Source organism: Hibiscus syriacus, unplaced genomic scaffold, assembly GCF_006381635.1.
Source record: "Hibiscus syriacus cultivar Baekdansim isolate YM2019G1 unplaced genomic scaffold, ASM638163v2 tig00110299_pilon, whole genome shotgun sequence".
NCBI classification, from domain to species: Eukaryota; Viridiplantae; Streptophyta; class Magnoliopsida; order Malvales; family Malvaceae; genus Hibiscus; species Hibiscus syriacus.
The window spans coordinates 1,763,266-1,782,110 of record NW_024062668.1 but is presented as its reverse complement, the minus strand read 5'-3'; the positions used below and the strand labels follow the sequence as shown (position 1 = coordinate 1,782,110).

Sequence of the window (18,845 nt, the reverse complement as noted above, 5' to 3'; positions counted from 1 at the left end):
TTGTCACAAGCCCAATATTTTTTTAATAGAAACAACTAATTTTACTCAAAATAAAAAATATCTCAAGTTACGAAGAAGATTTACAATCATAATTGTAAATTAAACACATAATTAGGACAACTTCCTAAAATTATTTAAACAAACTAGCAACTTAAGATTATATAAGAACCATACAAGGAAAGATTAAAATATAACCAAGAAACTCGAACAAATATTGATACAAATATATATGAATGCATCATCAAGCGAACCATAAAAGATAATCGATCTATTGAAAGACCACCCACAAATCGTAAATCAAACTCGAGTGATGTGAGAAGCTATCCATGAATGCAAATTGAGTGTTCAAATCTCATCCGAAGGTCCAAAGCAGGGAAAATCAACAAAATATCATATAATTATCATCTTGATCAGTCGTGGCGATGTTAAATAATCTCTTAAAAAGATAAATAAAAAAATGTTGAAATGTTTTATAATATTTTGATATAACAAATTAAGACAAAATGTTTTTGGACTTGAATTGAATTTGTTCGAAGTTTTCAAAAATAATTCAAAGTTCATTGACCTTGAATTTGAGTACAAAAATAGTTTTTCATGTACGAAGTACCACTACTGTTCTTACAGTATCAATACTATATGAACAGTACCGATCCTATTCATATGGTACCAATACCAAAGGTAAGAGAAGTATCGATAATCTCAAGGTAGTATCAATACTACCAGCTTGCTCAAATTCTAGAATGCAAAATAGGTACCGATACTCAAAGGAGTATAGATACTACTTTACATAATAGTATCGATACCATGGTCACAGTATCGATACCGTCAAGCCCAACGAATTGTAACAGCTAGTTTTATTTAAATATATTAAAGGAAGTACCGATACTCATTAATGGAGTACCGATACTCCCTGTCCTGGGCAATTTTTTTACAGTGAAAACATCCCCAAACGGCTAGAAATCATCCCCAATGGCTAGAAATGGTAACAACCTTATTCCAACATATAAATACAAGTTCAAGACACTTGAAGAAGGGGTAGAACACCTATCTAAGCAATCAAACACAAGAGAATATCTTTTCACTCTTTATTTCATTTCTCTTGTAAATAGTTGTTTTTTTGTGAGCTTTAATTTTGTAAACACCTATTGTTGAGTTAATCGATCAACGAATCGGCCAAGAGGGGGTGAATTGGCAATAAAAATTTCGGTGGAAGCTTTTACAGAAAATAGAAAATAATTGCACAATGATTTAGAGTGGTTCGACTTTCTCAACCAAAGTTTACATCCACTACCTTAGCTATCCATACTAAGGCTTTTCCATAAATTCACTAATTTTTCTTTCTTTTGAGGACAAAGAGTAACCTTATAAATCCCTCAAGAATTATACCCCAAATTCTTGAGAACACTCTCTCCCAAAGAGAACAATACAAATTTCGCAAACTTACAGAAAAACCTCACAAGGCAAGATGTTTGCACAATTCTAGAACAAAGAAAGAACACTCAAGAATAATACAATTGAGTACAATAAGTGTTCTTGTAAGCAAAAATGAATATTGAATGAAATAGGCTTGAAAATGCTCAAACTTGGGGTTTGATACTTTCTCTTTGATTCTCTCTCAATTCTCGTTGATTGTTATTGATCAATGGCTCCTAAGCTTGTTTAAATACTCATTGGATCACTTCTGAACGTTGGGAATCATTAGTGGAGTCAATAGAGCTGTTATTGTGTGAAAACAATTAATAAAATAGTTGAGGAGCGTGGGTGGTATCGATACCCCTTCAAAGGGTATATGTACCAGCAGTGTAAAATTAAAATATTTCGACTGTTAAATGACTAGGGGTATCAGTACCATATGGGGGGTACCGGTACCATCCGAGCATTCTGTTTTTATCGGAGCCAAAATTGGCATAGGGGTATCGATACCATATGGTTTTTCTTGAAGCCCTTCTATTTAAAAATTATTTTTGGCTCGATTAAGGCTCGAAATACTTTGTAATATTTATTTTAAAAATATTTTGAGATTAAAACATAATTTTACACTTTAAGTAAGGATTGATTTTGACATTTGAAAAACTTGGAGTAATATTTTAATATTCGAATAATTGAATCGAATATACTTAGGAAATGATTTGTAAAATCTTAAAATTCATTTATACTTAATTTGTTATATCGAAACATCAAAATGTTTTCAACACCTATCTTTTAGAGGTTTCTTTGTTTACTCTTTTTTTATTTTGTAAAAGGGGGTTTGGTTCTAGCTTAGCCTTTAAAAGGATAGGAAGTTTGTAAAGGTTATCTCTTTGTCCTTGAAAATAAAGAACAAATTAGTGGATTTGTTGAAAAATCCTAAGTGAGGAGCTTAGGTAGTAGATGCAGACTTAGTTGAGAAGTTTAACTACAATAAATCATTATGCATTTTTCTTATCATTTTATTCCTTACTCCCTAATCTCTCAAAAAGCCAATTCACAAATTCTTGGCAATTTTAGGTTGTCAATTTGAGCTTCATAAATCTTAGCAATTGGTATCAGAGCTAGACTCATTAGAATGTTTAATCACCTTGAGATGATCCTTGAAGAAGCTCTACTAATTTTTAACTCAATCGACAAGAAGATGACTTCGTCCTCCGATTCTTACTACATTGAAGACTCTCAATCGGTGAACGAGCCACCTTATTTCAATGGTTCAAACTATGCCTATTGTAAGAATATGATGATGATATTTATTCATGCAAATAATCTAGGAGCTTGGAACTCAATCATGATATGATACTCTATTCCAGCCGGTGAGATAGATGATTAGAGTGATGGAGAGAGGAAGAAGTTCTAACTCAATGCTAAGGCTATGCACATCCTCTTTTGTGCATTTTGCCCGAATGAATATGGAAGAATCTTCTCTTGTTCTAATGCCAATGAGATTTGGGACAAGCTCCAAGTCACTCATGAAGGAACCAATGAGTGAGGGAAACCAAAATCAGTATTCTCAACCATAACTATGAGAATTTCAAGATGAAACTAGATGAAGACATCAATATGTCAATGATCTCAAGGGATTTAGAGAAGTAATCCCTAATGAGAAGCTTGTGAGGAATATGATCTAATCTCTTCCAAAGTTGTGACAATCGAAGAAGATAACGATTAAGCTAAGAACCTCAAGTCATTCACTCTTGATGAGCTTATTAGCTCTCTTCTCATTCATGAGTTGATGGTAAAGGAAGAAGAAGATGATGAAGAACAAGAAGAATGAGGTAGGCATTGCCTTCAAATCCACCAATTAGAGCAATCAAGAATCAAATAAAGAGGTGGATAAAGACGACGATGAAGAAGAAGAGATGTCCAAGCTCTTCTAAAGATTCAAGAGAATCATGACTTCTAAGGAAGTGAAGTATGAATCGATAAAAAAAGAGTCCCCCGGTGTGTTTCAATTGTCAAAGAACGGGGCATGTCAAGTATGATTGTCCCCTCCTAAAGAAGAAGGGATCAAGTAAGAAGAAGGCATTTTTGGCAGCTTGGAGTGATGAAGATGACTCCAATGAAGAAGATGAAGTAGTCAACCTATGCCTTATGGCCATCAATGAAGATTTAATGGTAACTTAGAACTCTAGTGAATTAAATTCTTATTCGTTTGATGAGTTACAAGTTGCCTATGGTGAATTGTATTTGGAATTTGAGACCATGAATTCCAAATATAAGAAATTGATTTCACAATTCAAGGTTGAAAATGATTCTCTTTTGAAAGTAAAATTGGATTTTGAAATGTAAAATGAAATTTTTGAAAAAATGATTTTGAGCTTTAAAAAACCAAAATTGAAGATTTGGAAAAAGAAAATCTTGATTTGTGTAACACCCATAACCCGTATAATTATACCTATACAGATTATAGATGTCACCCGAATTTTGAAAACATTTTTCAAAATTAAAACCGTGATTTAAAATATATTTGCTTAAAATGGTAAATGATATTATAAAATTTTCATATCATATAAATCATGTTTCGTTGTAACCAATTTAATTCAAAAGATTTTTTTTAAAATAGTGAACAGTACCCGGGAACAGTGAACAGTGGCGATGAACAGTAGGGGAATCGGTTTCCCTTTTATATTCGGGAAAATTTTGTTAAACGTGGTTACTGTAGCAATGAACAGTAACCGCTACAATAACTACTACAGTAACTTTCGAAAAATACATATAAATTCATAAAAATTCCATTTTTTTTCCAAATTTGTTTAACAAAACAAATAAAACATTTATAATTACATGCCACTAATAAAACTAACATTTCAACTTAGGATGTCTTACTGATATTGAAATATACTTCTCGATCTTTGACGACGCTTTAAACTCTTTATTCCATTACTGACTTTTTACCTACACGTGAAAATCATCACACGCTAAGTATAAACTTAGTGAGGCAATTAAAACAATATTTAGTGCAGTACAATTCATGCATGAATTTAGATTTCAAATCCAATGACATAAAACCATGCTAATAGCATATTCAATATTTTACCATGATCAAAATATCATAACTGAATATAAAAATATTCTTTCCAAAATACTTGCCATTCATTCTAATAACTCGTAAGCTTATTTGCAAAACTTACCATTTATTAACCAATAAACCATAAACCATATACAATAGCCCAATATACAACCCTGAGGACCCTGGGTACACGAGTCAACTATAAGAACCGTAGTGCTAATCCGTATGACACATAAGGTCATGTCTACCATCTGTACTAAGTATTCTTAAGTATAGTTCCGTATGGCACATAAGGTCATATCCACCATATACACTAGGTATCCTTTACTGTATCCCGTATGCAGCCTGCTGCTGGACTCTATGGCATGCCAATTATACCCTGTCCCTAAATAACTGACTTGGGCATACAGTCTATTTTATTTGATCCATCCATGACAAAGTATATTATCAATATTTAACATTGGGCAGTTCATACCCGAAATAACATTCATGGTAAAATATCACATTTTTCAAACTCAATGCATTATAATTTCAATCTCTGACATATCAATATCATGTCAATTTATAAAAATATGATATAATATCATGTTGATAAAACAAGGTCGACTTATCGCAAGTCTTCCTAATGATGTATAAAACATCCATGTATAATTTCATGCATGTATTGCACTCACCTTGACACTTTATATCTTTCAAAATATATGAGCCTCACTATTGTCCACCATAAGTCCTTTTATATTTGATTTGCTTCGATTACAAATCAATCACAATCTGCATAAATCACCAATTCATAACGATACATATGTTGGTATTGTAATAACATAAACATATCCCATAATAACTCTATATTCAGACAACTCGCACTACCTTTAAAGAATCCGTATTATGTATTGATATACACACTGGAATTTAATTCCGTTTAATCTGTTGAAAACTAAACTCGAATACGAATCAATCCATATAAAGAAATCCTCCTAATTCATTTTTTTGCAATTTATGGTGAATTTTCAAAGTTGATCAACATAATCTGTTTTGCAGAATCTGCTGTCCGAATTTTCTGACATTTTCTCAGTTAAAAATTCATATCTTTTTGTATTCACCTTGAAATTGATCCCCGTTTGTTTTAAACAAAACTAGATAGATATATGAACACAAATATATAAAAGTAATCTCCAAATTATTTTTATATAATTTCTGGTGAATTTTTGAACCTATTGCCAAATTCAGAATCTAACTGTTTCTTTTAACTATATCCCTAGGTTCTTCATCAATTTTCCAAAATTTATGAATTTATCCCCAACTTTTCAAAACTTACGAAATGATCCCCAATTTTTCTAAAGCTTGTAGAAAACTTCCTTTATCAATTCCAACCCATATATAATTTTTCCATAATTTTTCTCACTCAAACCATTCATGGCCGAAATTTAAAGAACAAGTTCTAAAAAGATTAAACATGTTCTAATCATCTTTCATGCTAGAATATGAATCAACTACCTCACAAACATCAAGATCCATCATTAATTTCATGACCCTTTATATGAACACAAACCCTTAGATTTGAGATCTTTGAACACCAACAAGATTATCATACAATATTGGTACCAAAAGATAGAATTTTCACATATAACAATTTTCTTTTTACAACTTACTCAAAATCCTAAGTATATTGCTTGAAATTTGAGTTGAATCTTTCCCTTACCTTTGAAGTAAACCCACGGCAAGCTTGGATGAGGAAGAAGCTGAAAATGCTCCATATTATTGATAGTCTAATATTAAATAATCCATCACATGGTATAATGGATTTTTTTTTATTCAAATCAATATGAATTTCCATTTTTGCCATTAATGAATTTTCATATTCACCATAAAACCTATACACCTCATCCTTATCATCTTTCAAAGTCAAAGATGAAATATTTTTGACTTTAAATTTCTGAATTTTCCCATTAAATTTTCAAAATTTACGTTTTAGTCACTAAATTCCATTGTTTCGGTTAAATCTGAAAATTTGCACATTTCCAGACCAAATTTCTCTAATCCAAAATATTAAAATAATAATTCCAACCATTTTATAACATCCTTCAAATTTTTTGTAAAATTCCAATTCGATCTGAAATACCGATTTTCTTACCGGCTTTAATCCTTTCTAGTTTTTCTTTACTAAAATTCCAATTCCAAAAATATGATTTCTATAAAACTCCACTCTCAAGAGTAAACCATCTATTTATAGAATAAAATTCTTTTTAGGAAATTTATCACTTAATTTCCTCAACTTTTTCCCAACTTTCTACTTTGACCATCAAACTTTCAAAATATTTATTGTGTACTTTGTCCAACACTGGATCTCAATTACTTCAAGAGTTAATGCTAACTGATAAGCCATCAGTCCAACTCTTTTTAATATCTCATAAGATCCAATAAATCTTAGACTTAATTTTCCTTTGTGTTTTGGGCGCAAAATATTTTTCTAAGGCGATACCTTAAGAAAAACTTTATCACCTTCATGGAAATTCAATATTTTTTTTCACTTCAAGTCTACATAAGACTTTTGTCGATCCAATGTCATCTTGACATTATTTTTACTTCATCCTCAACCTCTTTCAATAAAAATCTAGGTCAACAAAATTTCGATCTTTTAACTCTAACCCACTCAATGGTGTTCAACATTTTCTCCCATATAAAACTTCACACGAAGTTATCTTGATGCTTAATTTAATAATGTCATTGAAGAAAAATTCTACTAAGAAAAAATACTTTTCTTTTCCCATGATTCCTTATAATCAATCAAACATTCACTCAGCATATCTTCCAATATCTGAATAGTACTTTCTGACTTATCATCCGTCTATGGATGAAAAATCATACTGAAATTAAATCAAATACCAAACACTTTATGCAAATATTTCCCAGTCTTAAAGTAAACTTTGGATCTCTGTCAGATATAATGGACACTTATACTCTTTGTAATCGAACTATCTCCTTGATATACAACTTTGTATATTTATCCAATGCATAGTCCAATTACATCGAAATGAAATATGCCGATTTAGTTAATTGGTCACTAACACCCAAATGGAACCCTTTTTATTTGTTGTCAAAGATAACCCTATAACAAAATCCATGGTGACTCTTTACGATTTCCACTCTTGATTAGAAATCAGTTGCAACAATTACGAAAGCACTTGATAATCAACTTTTACTTGTTGACATGTCAAACATGTAGCAACAAACTTAGTAGTGTTTCTTTTCATACACAGCCACCAAAATGACTCTTTACATCATGATACATTTTGTTCCCACCTGTATGTATAGTCAGTGGACTATAATGTGCCTGAGAAAGAATATCTTTCTTCAATTAATTATTATGTGGAATACAGATTCTTCCTCGATAATACAACCATCCATCTGACTTGATTTCAAAGTCTTTAGAGTAAAAACTACTGCTGCTAACTCAAGATCATGAGTAGGATAATTCCTCTCGTGCGCCTTTAATTGTCGAGAAGAATAGGCTACCACCCTACCTTCTTGTAAAAGTACACAACCTAAACCATTATGAGATGTATCACTATACACCACATACTCTTTGTCTGATTTCGGTTGTACCAACACTGGTGCTTCCGTTAAAATATTCTTTAAAGCTTTTAAAACTCTCTTGACATTTCTAAATCCAAGCAAATGAAACATCCTTTCTCAAGAGCTTGGTCAAAGGAGAAGCAACCATCATCTTAATCATAACCATTGTTGATATCACTTTAGTGACGATTTCACTTTTTCATCAATCATTAAAATTTTTAATTTCTCTGCATTTTTCTAAATTAATCGCTTCTTGCGACCTTTAACCCAACCTTATTGTAGAGACAACCAACTCATGATCAAAATGATCTACAACTCGTTATTGATGATCCCATAAGATTCACCGGTAACATAAGATCATGAATCTTTATCAAACATTTACTATTTGTCTGACTAACACTTGTATCATGACCGTGACCTATGGGTCTTCCGCTATAATATCACTCGATATCAAGTAGAATTGACTATTTCCACTTTAGAATTCCTTATTTCATTCTTAAGGATCCATAGAAATTATTCTTTAGCATTTACAACATTTTCCATCTCAAATGAAAATTTCAATGTTCACATCATTCAATAAGAAAACTTGATAAATTTGTAGCAATAACTTCATAGAAATTAATGCTAAAATCACACTAGTAAACAAATTTACTCCTTTTTCTTATCAATACGAACTTGACACTTTTCAAGTTCTTGAGAATCAATTTCGATCTATACAATAATTCATTGCAACATGGAAGGTTAGACAATCCATTTTCTCATATTTACCTGTTAAGCTGATAAAACAAGTCATCAATCCTCAAAATAGGATATTTGTTCATGATAGTTACTTTGTTTAACTATCAATAATCTTTTCAATAATCTATGCATAATTGCATATATCCATTTTTTATAAACAATACTGGTTTGCCCCCAAGGTATAATACGTGGTCTAAAGAATCCTCAATCTAGCAGTTCTTGCAATTGGTTATATATTCTCTTAACTCAATCTCAACCAGTCGATACGAACCCATAAATACAAGATCAATGCCTTGATAACCATTAATATTGAATTCCACCTCTCAATCTGGAGGTAACCCATAATAATAAATCTAAAACGACATATGGAAATTCCCGAGTTATGGAAATATCATATGATCTTACTTTAGATACTTGAGTATCTATCACCTTAGCTAGAAAAGCTATGCATCCTTTTTACATCATCTTAATCATAACCATTGTTGATATCACTTTAGTGACAATTTCACTTTTTCATCAATCATTAAAAATTTTAATTTCTCCACATTTTTCTAAATTAATCGCTTCTTGCGACCTTTAACCCAACCTTATTGTAGAGACAACCAACTCATGATCAAAATGATCTACAACTCGTTAATGATGATCCCATAAGATTCACCGGTAACATAAGATCATGAATCTTTATCAAACATTTACTATTTGTCTGACTAACACTTGTATCATGACCGTGACCTATGGGTCTATAATATCACTCGATATTCACATCATCCAATAAGAAAACTTGATAAATTTGTAGCAATAACTTCATAGCAATTAATGCTAAAATCACACTAGTAAACAAATTTACTCCTTTTTCTTATCAATACGAACTTGACACTTTTCAAGTTCTTGAGAATCAATTTCGATCTATACAATAATTCATTGCAACATGGAAGGTTAGACAATCCATTTTCTCATATTTACCTTTTAAGCTGATAAAACAAGTCATCAATCCTCAAAATAGGATATTTGTTCATGATAGTTACTTTGTTTAACTATCAATAATCTTTTCAATAATCTATGCATAATTGCATATATCCATTTTTTATAAACAATACTGGTTTGCCCCAAGGTATAATACGTGGTCTAAAGAATCCTCAATCTAGCAGTTCTTGCAATTGGTTATATATTCTCTTAACTCAATCTCAACCAGTCGATACGAACCCATAAATACAAGATCAATGCCTTGATAACCATTAATATTGAATTCCACCTCTCAATCTGGAGGTAACCCATAATAATAAATCTAAAACGACATATGGAAATTCCCGAGTTATGGAAATATCATATGATCTTACTTTAGATACTTGAGTATCTATCACCTTAGCTAGAAAAACTATGCATCCTTTTTACATTATCTTAATCATAACCATTGTTGATATCACTTTAGTGACAATTTCACTTTTTCATCAATCATTAAAATTTTTAATTTCTCCACATTTTTCTAAATTAATCGCTTCTTGCGACCTTTAACCCAACCTTATTGTAGAGACAACCAACTCATGATCAAAATGATCTACAACTCGTTAATGATGATCCCATAAGATTCACCGGTAACATAAGATCATGAATCTTTATCAAACATTTACTATTTGTCTGACTAACACTTGTATCATGACCGTGACCTATGGGTCTATAATATCACTCGATATTCACATCATCCAATAAGAAAACTTGATAAATTTGTAGCAATAACTTCATAGCAATTAATGCTAAAATCACACTAGTAAACAAATTTACTCCTTTTTCTTATCATTACGAACTTGACACTTTTCAAGTTCTTGAGAATCAATTTCGATCTATACAATAATTCATTGTAACATGGAAGGTTAGACAATCCATTTTCTCATATTTACCTTCACAAGGTAACTCTATCAAATTTTATGGACTTGATATCTATTCTCAATCCAACTCATAACCTTTGATTCACTAATAACTCAACTTTTTCCCAACTTTCTACTTTGACCATCAAACTTTCAAAATATTCATTTTGGTAATTATCTGAATTTTTGGGGTATTACAATTTGAAAGTTAATCTTGAATGTTTAACAAAAGAAAAATAAATCATTTCGAAAAACAATTCATCTGTTTTAAAAATGACAAAATGCGCACATTGCTATTTTCTTGGTCATTTGGAACATACTTGTCCCATAAAGAAAAAATAATCTTTTAAAATTAGACAAGTATGGGTTCCTAAGGGAACAAGGGGCATATAACTAATGTTCAAGGATTCAAAGTAATTAGGATACCAAAATCCAAAAAAATGTCTCTTGTAGGTGTGTGTGAGCAATGGTAATGAAAGTGAAGATATTCAAATGCTCTAGCCACACTTGAAAAGGAATGGGTAGCCTCTAAGCTTAATATTTTTGCTTTGATTAATTGATTTCTCATTTAGTTTTAAGCATGCATCAGTTTTGATTTTAAATGATTTTATGTTTTCTAGCTCATGTATGTTTAAAAGGTGTTATGATGGACATTTTAAAGATTTAATGATTTTCCATAATTTTTAGTTCATCGTAATAAATTTTGGTCAAAATTGATTTTAAATGCAATTGATATCTCTCTAACAATTGATATCAATTTTTCAAATACTTTGATTTTACAAATTTTAATTTTTGACCATAATTTAAATGTTTATGCATGTGATTTATTGCAAATGATATCTCTCTAACAATTGATATCAATTTTTTTGCATAACATTTTTTGATAGCATTATACACATGCATTTAAATGCAACAATTGGTTTTGCATAAAGTATTTTAGACTTGGATATATTGAATTTCTTGTGCTACTAACTTGTTTGTTCAGTTTTGTTGAAATTTAATGTCTTTTAAGTGTCATGATTTTAAAGTCAAATCCTTGTTTGGAAAGCTTTTATTGAGGGGCAACTTTGATTTTTCAAATGGTTTTAATGTTAAAAATTACTACTTACTCTCCATTTTTGTTTTGTACCTTAAAATTTTGAATTATTTTTATATAACAAAAAAGAGGGAAATATATGTTTGAAAAATTCAATTTCTCCATGAAAAAGGGGGAGAGCTTTAACATTTTCCAAAATATGTCTCTTTTTCATTAAATGTTTTATTAAGGGGGAGTTTTGCCAAAAATAAATTTTGAAATGTTTTGTTATATAAAAAGGGTATATTGTTGAACCATGTTTTATAATATTTTGATATAACAAATTAAGGCAAAAATATTTTTGGAGTTGAATTGAATTTGTTCAAAGTTTTCAAAAATAATTCAAAGTCCATAACCTTGAATTTAGGCACAAAAATAGTTTTTCATGTATAAAGTATCGATAATGTTCATATGGTACCGATACCAAATGTAAGAGAAATATCGATACTCTCTAGATAGTATCGATACTACCAACTTACTCAAATTCCTGAAAGCAAAATAGTAATGATACTCAAAGGAGTATCGATACTACTTTACATAGTAGTATCGATATCATGGTCTCAGTATCGATACCGTCAGGCCCAACGACTAGTAACAACTAGTTTTATTTAAATATATTAAAGGAAATACCGATACTCATTAATGGAGTACAAATACTCCCTGTCTTGTGTAGTTTATTTTTGCAGAGAAAACATCCCCAAACGACTAAAAATAATCCCCAACGGTTAGAAACGACCACAACCTTAATCCAACATATAAATACAAGTTCAAGACACTTGAAGAAGGGTTAGAACACTTATCTAAGCAATCAAACACAAGATAAGAGCTTTTCACTCTTTATTTAATTTCTTTTGTAAATATCTGTGTTTTAGTGAGCTTTAATTTTGTAAACACCTATCTTTTAGATGTTTCTTTGTTTACTCTTCTTTCCTTTTGTAAAATGGATTTTGGTTCTAGCTAAGCCTTTGAAAAACTAGAGAGTTTGTAAATGTTATCTCTTTGTCCATAAAAAAGAAAGAACAAATTAGTGGATCTGCTAGAAAATCCTAAGTGAGGAGCTTAAGTAGTGGATGTAGACTTAGTTGAGAAGTCGAACCATTATAAATCATTGTGCATTTTTCTTATCCTTTTACTCCTTACTCCCTAATCTCTCAAAAAGTCAAATCACCCGTTCTTGGCAATTTTCGGTTGTCAATTTGAGCTTCATAAATCCTAACAAAAAGACCAAACAATAAAAAAAATATCAAAAAGCATAAGAAATCATGTCATAAAGACAAATGAAACGTGACATACAAACAGACTTATTAAAAATAAAAAAAAATAAGGAAATAGAATTGTGATATAAGAAAAGAAAATGACAATAAAGAATATCGATGATATGTCGCTAACATTAAAGTTGATACCGTCATCGATTAATAAAGACAAAAAAGAAAGAGAATTTAAATTTTATTTTAAATGAACGAATTATGTGATTATAAAATGAGCTATACTCATTCATTAATGAAACTTGTTTCCAAAATTATTTAATTGTTTTTATTTATGTTAATCCCACCCAAACGCATTAATTATTTGCGGCAGGCTGTCACATTGAGCTTAGCTAAAGATTAGGGCATAGAATTAAATGTTTCCACACCTAAAATTAATTAATTAATCAATTAAATCAGTTCATTACCTAATGATTAGCCATTTTGCAAAAACCAGAAGAATAGGGTGTTAGTTAGGGCTGTATCTCTTAGATCGGACAACACGACGTGGTCGAATCGAAAGATGACACGTAATCATCGTATCATCTTGTACGGTTCAAGGTACCCAATCTTAATCTGGTTTGCATGGAGATCCCCAGAACTGACAGTTTGTATTTCGTTTGTCCGGATTTCCCTCGCGATTTTCCAACATTTGTTTAATCCCAACTGATTAAATAAGGGTAAACATCCTCTTTAGGAATGAAGGCCTTTTTCTTTTCTTCGTAGTCCCTTCGGCCCGGACGTCGATCTCGATCTCCCTCCTTAGTCTGTGGCTTTCGGTGATCTCGGTCTCAGTTGCATTGGTTATTCTCCCGCCATTCTCCCCCACCTTTGGCTGGGTACTTATCCTTGTTCTTCGACGCATTGGTGTGAGAGTAGGGTAAGAACAATGTCAGAAGGCCTTTGAGGACCTGAAGGCAACAATGAGCCAAGAACCTGTCTTGGCCTTACCCGACTTTACCAAACCATTCGAAGTACATACCGATGCATCCGACTTCGTTATCGGGGGAGTACTAATGCAAGAGGGACATCCGATAACATTTGAGAGTTACAAGCTGAACGACACCGAGAGGCGATACACGATGCAAGAGAAGGAGATGACGGCTATCATACATTGCTTGCAGGTATGAAGACATTATTTACTCGGCGCACACTTCACCGTCAAGACCGACAACGTGGCGATGAGTTACTTTTAAACTCAGAAGAAGCTGTCACCGAAATAAGCCAGGTGGCAGGACTTCCTAGCCGAGTTCGACTACAAGTTGGAATACAAGCCGGGCAAAGCCAACGTCGTAGCCTATACCTTAAGTCAAAAGACGAAGTTTGCCGCGATCTCTTTAGCCAAGGGAATCGTGTTGGAACTCATCAAAGAAGGCCTTGAACAAGATCCAATGGCAAGAGAATTGATAAAGTTGGCTAGAGAAGGTAAAACCCAACGGTTTTGGGTAGAGGAAGGTCTACTTTACACCAAGGGACGACGAATCTATGTTCCAAAGTAGGATAACTTAAGGCGAGATCTTATTAAAGAGTGCCACGACACCAAGTGGGCCGGTCATATGTGCCAAAAGTGCACTATGGAATTGTTAGAAACAACATACTTTTGGCCTCAGATGAAGGATAGTGTGGAGCTTTACGTGAAGACTTATCTTGTGTGCCAATAAGACAAAGTGGAAAACCAACAGCCGGTGGGATTACTCGAACCTTTACCAGTTCCCAAAAGACCTTGGGATTCGATCACATTGGATTTCAATAGTGCATTGCCCAAATCCAAGGGATATGGGTCGATCATGGTCGTCGTGGACCGATTTTCTAAGTATGGGACCTTCATACCATGCCCCAAGGATTGCACTACTAAGGAGGCCGCGCGACCGTTCTTCAAGAACGTCGTGAAGATTGGGGCTTATCAAGGAGCATCATCAGTGATCAAGATCCTCAATTCACCGGACGCCTATGGTCAGAATTATTCAAGCTCCTTGGAACCGAGTTAAATTTCTCCACAAGCTTTCACCCTCAAACTGATGGGCATACCTAACGGGTGAACGCCTTGTTGGAGTGTTATTTGCGGCACTTCGTGAGTGCCAACCAGCGAGATTGGACAAAGTTGCTAAATGTCGCCCAATTCTCCTATAACCTGCAGCGGAGTGAAGCCACAGGCCGGAGCCCATTCGAGCTTACGACCGGACAATAACCGCTCACGCCGCACACATTGCCAATGCCGCTTAACGAGGGTAAAAGTCCTGGAGCCACCAAGATGGCTAAGTCATGGGAGGAGAACGCCGACATCGCCTGCGCATGTTTGGAGAAAGCTAGGAAAAAGATGAAAAAGTGGGCGGACAAGAAGAGGCGACATCGAGAGTTCACCGTTGGAGACTTAGTCCTTGTGAAGCTTTTGCCACAACAGTTCAAAGGACTACCAGAGTCCGAGGCAACATGGGAACTAGCCGAAGACTTGTGGCAGTTCGAAGAACATCTCAGAGAGTACGAGGCGACGAGGACAACGTCGAAATAGGTGGGGGAGGATGTCACGAAATTGGGCTCTTTTCCCACACCTTGGGCTATTTTGGGCCACATTAGTCTTGGAGGTTTAATAGAATAGTGTAGATTACTCTAGAACCTTCAAGGCTTATACATATGTAGAGTATTGTAGAACATACTTGTACATATTAGAGCATTCTAGAGATTATCTAAAGTATTCCATGTTAGGTACAGAATGTGGAGAATTCTAGAGAATCTCTCCCAACCGTAGGATAAAGTCAATCTCCACCGTCCATTGAGGAGGTGGGATAGTATAAATAGGTGTAGGTTCCTCATTTGCAAATCATCCAAGAGTTGTAAGCATTCAAGCATATAAACAAGATTTCCCACAAAGTCTCTTTACTTGTCTTCTTCGTTTCCTTGCCAACACTTTCCCACACTAGCACGAGTTTGAGTGAGGCTGACTTAGCTATCGCGAGGGGCGAAAAGGAGATAAGGTCGTAATTAGTACTTAAATTATTAATTTTAGTATGTTTTAGTATCTAAATTTTTAATTCTTTTTCAAGATCAAACTTAATTTTTAGTTTTTGTTTCATTTTAGTATTCGCCATTGAAAACTCAATGGACGGGCACACATGGCATAACTCTGGTGGACAGACAACTGATCTGAATGGTGGACCACGAGAGAATGACGAGCCAACTAACATAGCCTAATTTTGGGCCCATCGAACGGTTGACGATGGAGATCAGATGATAAAGAAGTCGAAGAGTTCATCATTCATTTGGGGAGATTGAGGCATTTTTTCGGTGAAACGGAGGTCGGAATCACGTTCAGAGGATCGAAAAGATGTGTTAGGAAGTTTGAGATTCATCGACCAATAAATGCGTCGACTGGTGACTGTAGATACAATGGCTGACGAGCTCGTCCGTTAAGTTTTTAACGGTGAGGTAGTAAAATGAAACAAAACTAAACGTTAATTATGATTTTGAAAAAAATTATTTATGTACTATAATATACCAAAACTAATAATTTGGCATGAAATGCATAATTTACCCTAAATATAATATAATTTCCAAAACGTGGATATGGAAAATGGACCGACAGGGGCAGAGTGTTAGGCCACAGCCTAATTGCCTAAAAGATTTGCTTTTCAATTTGAAATATAAAATTTGGATAAAATTCTAATAATATTTATAAATTATGATAAAATTATATTTTGTTTTGTGAATTATAGGACACATGGTCAAAAACAAAATTACGTTTACAGTTTGGGTGACAAAGTTGAATTCCCTTATCTAAGATCTTCGATGTTCAAATATTAATATTATATGCATGCACTTACAATATATGTACCACTTTTCAATTATAAATTGAATTTTCTTTCGCATTATTATAGTATTTTCTAATGTATGGTTACTTTAAAAATATTTTTAAAAAAGTTTAAAGGATAGCACTTTGTTAAAGAAATCGGTTTAAATAGTTAATTTGGAATAGGTGGGCTGGGATTGTGGGAAATATAATTGGTTACCTCATTTTTCTAGTTCTTTTTGTTACATAGCATGTTTCAAAACTATCAATTTTTTTCATAAATTAAACTTTTTTGACGAGTTATCAATAGGGATGGACATAAGACCTGAACCAGATAAGTTTCGACTCGACCTATCCGATCATATCAGATTTAAAAAAAAAAAAATCAGGTTCGGATAGAGTTCAGATTTAGGGTGAAAAATATTCAACTCGAGAAAAATTTAATTTTATCTTATATATTTAGGGACAATTTCAACAATAGTCCTTCATATATTATTTTTTTCAATTAAATCTTTATTTTTATTAAATAAAAATTAATATTTTTTAATAAATATATAATAAAAGCTTCTGCTGGATGCATGCTGCATGCCTGAGATTATTTTCTTTATTAATCTGGGTAAGTATAAGATAATATTTGTTTAATTTTTTTTAACCTATGATATTCTAATTCAGATCTTCAAGGAATAACAACAATTCATTTACAATGGATGTCACTCAGTTCATGTTGTATGTTTGAGATTAAAATCTATAAAGGGGTAAATTACGTAATTAGTACTTAAACTATCAGTTTTAGTTTGTTTTACTTTTAGAACTTAAACTTTTAATTTTTTTTCAAAACTATACCTAAAGTTTAATTTTTGTTTTATTTTAGTACTTTTTGTTAAAAACTTTAGTTACCACGTTCAAAATTTAACATTAAGTTTTGAAAAAATTGAAAGTTTAGTTACCATGGATTAAACTCTCAAGAACTCAACAACAAAACCTTGATTACCATTTGATTACCATATGCAATGGGTAAGGGGAGGTAGGATAGTAGGTTGAACCCAACGCCAGGTTGAGAGCAGCTTCCGTGGAAGACCTCCGGCAGTCAGAAAATTAAAAATAAAGATAAGATGCAAATGCGTGTATAAATAAATAAATAAATACATAGATGAACAGTCTTCATATACAATCTTAATATGTGCGTCTGCAATGAAAAATAATCCCTATAAATAATTCCCTACAAATAATTCCCTACATTCTCAAGAACTCAATTATATACAAATAATTATAATAAGCAGCCCAACCAGCTCGCGTGTCAGAAAACGAACCGAGGACAAAGCCGTGTTCAGGCCAGAACACTTTGTACTGCCTCAATATTCAAATATATAAGCGATATCCGAACAGGTCCGAAGTAACCAATGGCAACTTCGGTTCTTGCACCCAGATTTCGAACTGTGTTTCATGGTCAACTGGTAGAAGAAAAACCGAAACATTAGAGAAGAATCTCAAGCACCTTCTTTTTTGCATGTTTCAGAGAGATGGGAGTGAGCTCCATTAGTTTAGATTCAGAGAGTTCGAACACGAGTTTTCGAACAAGGAGAAGGCTCGCAGATTGTGCAGTTCTTGTGGAACAGACTTGGTGTAGCTGTGTATATGTCTGCATTGTATATGTCTGCATTTCTATGCACAGCTTCTTTTGTTTTATTTTTTCTAATGCAATTGTTTGGTGTAATGTAGGTGGAAGCTCTTGGATTTTGCACAGCTGAAGAGGAGTTCCGTATCGTTTTTCTATATCGGTAAACATGAAACTGCGATTTCGCGATGGTTGAGGGCGAGAACAAGGGCTGCCAAGCGGTGGATCCACAAATTTAAGAATAGGTCTAAAATTTTAATTTTCTTTTTTTAAAAATTAATGAGTATGCAAAAATTGTAATTTTTTTTCTCTTAACACATTAAGTTAAATTTAACCATTTTCCAAATAATGGAATGCGCCACTGCTGCCAAGGTTGGGAAAGGTTTATCGAAGAATGACAAGGCTCAAAAGCTTGCCTTGCAAGACTGGCTCGAGGCAGTAAGTGAACTTTTCTATAAATTAACATGGTTCAAT

The 18,845-nt window shown here is 32.9% G+C and overlaps 1 pseudogene; it reads left to right on the top strand.

Moving 5' to 3' along the window:
• The first annotated feature begins 18,276 nt into the window (after positions 1-18,276).
• The window catches only part of LOC120116606, a 30,211-nt pseudogene continuing 29,642 nt past the window's right edge, over positions 18,277-18,845 (top strand).